General features: G+C 39.3%; 1 non-coding gene across 1 annotated transcript; it reads left to right on the top strand.

Annotated features, from left to right (window-relative positions):
* Positions 1-1,607: 1,607 nt before the first annotated feature.
* LOC148093296 (U4atac minor spliceosomal RNA) lies at positions 1,608-1,733 on the top strand. The gene has a single exon (XR_015714488.1). It is a non-coding gene; the product is annotated as a U4atac minor spliceosomal RNA (small nuclear RNA).
* Positions 1,734-4,251: the final 2,518 nt, after the last annotated feature.

Genomic DNA, 4,251 nt, shown 5'->3' with positions numbered 1-4,251 from the left:
TCTATTGACCAAAGAAACCATTTGATCATAAGCAAGTGCTTTACTATGTTCAGGATAACATTTTAATATAGTACTGCTAGGTCCAATGTTTAACTGTGGATGCAACTTACTTTTATTCCAATGCTTGACCCTTAGGTATTACTTTATAACTTTAAATTAAAAAAACAACACATTTTGGAGCTTTATCATTTCAGAGTTTGGTATATATGTTTAAAATAATTACAGGAAACTATAGGGCATTTAGGAAGCAGTAACAAGGTGGGTGGGCTCCCCTGTCATTTCTAATATGTGCAAGGTGAAATGGAGATGGACGTAATTATGAAACAAAAATTTCAGTGCAAACACACATTCAGAGAACCTGGAATGCCACAGAAATGGGAGATTTCTAAAATGAAACAGAATCATCCATTGCAAATCAGTGATTCTGCTAATCTTTGTATCAGCATATGTATCAGAACCAAAGGAAATAGGGTAATATGTGCCTTATCTGGAACACATTAAACTATGGCAGTAAAACAATGCACATCTGCATAAGTGATTAGTTGTGCTTTAATTTTCCTTTAAAGGCTGTGCATGGGGGGGGCGAGGGGGGAAGTGCTTGAAAAAGCCTACTGCTTACTTTTCTATCCTTCTTAATTGAGGAGGAAGGTGGTGGAGATTTAGTCTTACCATAGTGTATTCCAAACTTAAAAGGAAAAAAATCGCACAATCAATCAAGGAATATTTGTGACAGACATTTCTATAAAGAAGACAAGACCCTGGCCAGGTAGCTCAGTTGGTTAGAGTGCCCTACAAATATGCCAAGGATGTGGGTTCAATCCCCAATTAGGGCCCATACAAGAATCGATCAATGAATGCATAAATAAGTGGAACAACAAATTGATTTCTCTCTCTCTCTCTTTAAAAAGAAAATAAAATAAAAATCAAGAAATAATATCAAAAATCTATAAAGAAACCAAGGCACACAGTCCCCATAAATGGGAAAATAATGTTAGTACATAAAATGTTAAATATCTATGAAAAATAAATAGGTACATATTTTATACAGAATGTTAAACATATTAAAAAGCAATGCATCCTATTCTAATAAAATATCTCCTGAAGGATACCCAAGAAGCTGATAACATTGGTTGCTTTCAAGGGGGAACCTCGCTGGTTGAAGGATGGGGTTAGGAGGAAGACATTTTTTTGAATATACTTTTTTTTTTTTTTAAACATATCTTTATTGATTTCAGGGAGAGGAAAGGAGGGGGAGAGAGAGATAGAAACATCAATGATGAGAGAGTCATTGATCGGCTGCCTAGCCCGCAACCCCGGCATGTGCCCTGACCGGGAATTAAACCCGAATCTCCTGGATCCTAGGTCGAACTCAACCGCTGAGCCACCCCTGGCCAGGCTGTATATACTTTTGTACCCCTTGAATTTCAAACACCTAGAATGTATTACAAGGCTATTCCCAACCTAACAAAATAAAAGAAAATAAATAATTAAGTACATGGTTGGTTTCCCAAAAAATGGTTCCAATGGACACCATTATACTTGGGATTTTAGGTTGGGCCTTAATGAAGAAACAGTAATATGGACTGAATATTAAAAGATGAATAATAACCATCCTTTTCTTGGGGATGCTCTACTGTCCAATGAGTGTGTAGTGAGGGCAGTGCTGCTAACATCTAAACAACAAACTCACATAAACTAAAGCTCTGCATTACCTTGGTGCAATTTTTGGAAAAAAGAAAAAAAAAGATTAATAATATTTGGATATACTGAAAGGAGGGGAAAGCATTCTAGGCAGGGCAACTGACATTAAGCAAAAGTCCTAGGGAAGAAAATATGACATTCGTGGTCTTAGTAAGTAGATTGGGCTGACAATAACTAATTTGGGAGGTATGGTTAGAGGGAGATTAAGGTACAGATTGTGAAGGGCCTTGAATGCCAGGATAAGGAGTTAAGATTTAATAACTCAAGCAGCGAGAAGCTTTGGAAATTTTTGAACAGGGGAAATCAGCCTCCTTATAATGTTCAGTGTGGACTGAGATGGGAGAGATTGGAGTCTAATACAACATTCCAGGCAAGGAGGTTGGGGTGTAGGTGCTGGGGTTGATTTATAAAGGTTGGAGGAATAAGACTGAGAAAAGCCTCAGTAACTGGACTGTGAGGAGAACCAGTTCACTGGAGGGTCCCCAAAGAAAGTGGCCTCAAGTACATCAGAGTCTTAAAGGTCAAAAAAAGTGAAGGCTGAGAAAAATGTTATTTTAGGCATTGATTTGTAAGTAATTGTTGAGATAATATAAACCACATATTTTTTATTAGATTTCTTCATGTGTTTTGAAATTTTAGTTTTCTGCCTAAACTTTGGTAGTTTCATGTTTTTCTCTCTCTCCGCCCCACCCCTTTTACTCTTCTTCCTTGTTCAATGGTTTTGTCATTTATTCCACCTTGCTTCTGGCACCCCAAAAACCATAAAATTTTTGAGTAGTGTACAATTTCAATAGAGCAGAGGGTGGAAACCAGATTTTCAGGAGTTATGGTGGAAGAGTTAAAAAAAAAAAAAGAGGCATTTATTGAAATGAAATAATCCAATATCATCAATATTTTTTGAATGCTTACTATGTACCAGAAACTGTATTAGGCATTGAGCTTATAGCCTGGAACAAGACAACTTAATCTCCGCCTTTATGGAGTTTATAGCTCTCTTGAGAAGATAGACATGAAACGAGTATTAATGATGTGTGGATTATGTGCACGAGAAGGGGAAGAGTGAGTGCTTGGGAAGTTTATAGCAAGGGAAAGAAGGACAGAAATGGAAGAATCGCTGGAGGAATGTGCTAGGGACACATGGAGTAATTTTTTCTCAACTCGAGGCATTTGTCTTTGAAGACATATTGTTAAGAGTCCGTGTTGAGGACAAGATCAGATAACTGATGATGGGAAGTGCCTGGGGAGGCCAGAGGAGATGGGATTAAGCACAGGTGCAGGGGTTTACTTGTGGAAGGGAAGGCCACCGATTCCATGAGGCGAGAAGGGAGAAGCCTGTGTGTAGGAAGAATGCTCTTTAGAGTTTGGGAGAAGGGAAACTGGCAGTATTCAGGGCTCAGAGTAAAGCTGGGGCCTCAGGACTGTGGGTGTGGAAAGCCACTGGGGGGCATGTGGAGACTAAGTGGCTTTGTTCTGTTCCAAGGTTAGGGATTGCACTATCCGCCCGGTCAGCTCAAGGCTGGGCGTGGCAAAGGCCTGGCCTGGCTCCGCGGAGCCTGGGGTGCTGGGACAGCGTGGTCCACACAAATCTATCACGGTCATTTGAAAACACTCACAAGGCATGCCCTAAGTGGAGACCTTTAAAATCAATAGGAAAAAAAATAAAATCAATAGGTGCAGCCCGCCCAGCTGCTCCCGTATCTCAGCCCAGAAGAAAGCCCGCCTCTCGACAAGCGTGGGGGGCGAAGGAGAGGAGTCCAAAGCCGCGCAGACGACGATCAGCACTTATACTAGTACAGTTAGTGTATTTAATAGTCTTGGGAGTGTAACTCAGGTTCGTGTATCCAGAAAAAGCTCACTCCTGGCTGGAGACTGGGCAGTATAAATCAAGCAGCCCACTGCAAATGCAGCGTTGATAGGGCCACTGTAACTCACACACAGATATTTTAATGAGGAAAAAAAGACATTATATTGTCACACACTCCCTGCAAAAAATGTATTTGTGCCATTTAGCTGTGAATGCATTTCCGTTTCATGAAACCGTGCTGCCTAGCATTTTATACAGCGTGATAAATCGCAGCTAAGTATAAAGAGTCATTGCAATTTAAAAATTGGTCTAATTCCATAATTGCCATATTTTACAGGGCATCAGAAGTCAGTCTGTCCTCGTTATTTTTTTTTTAAATAAATCTGTCTATCAGATAACCTAAGCCTTTAAAGCCATATATCCTATTTTAATTAAAAAAAAATTCTGGTTGTGATCATTGTATAGAATTAAAATCCCATGTAAAATATGGGAAGAGGGAAGGTAAGGGGAGGTCATATAGTGTTACCTGATAAAAGGAGACAGTAATATTTAAAATGAGGTAAGTGTTGCACCGATTTATGATGTATTTTATCTTCAGGAGAAACCATAGTTTATCGTTGTGTCATTCAGCTTGAATCATCAGCTGTATATCTTAGACTTTTTGAATGTAACTGTTGAGAGGGAAAGACTTTCAGAGATGGGAGCTACGAGACAGATCAAAAGCTTAAAGCAATTTTGCTTTGCTA

Source organism: Miniopterus natalensis, chromosome 4 (genome assembly GCF_054644295.1).
Source record: "Miniopterus natalensis isolate mMinNat1 chromosome 4, mMinNat1.hap1, whole genome shotgun sequence".
Classification (NCBI taxonomy): Eukaryota; Metazoa; Chordata; class Mammalia; order Chiroptera; family Miniopteridae; genus Miniopterus; species Miniopterus natalensis.
This window is presented reverse-complemented; position numbering and strand designations above follow the sequence as displayed.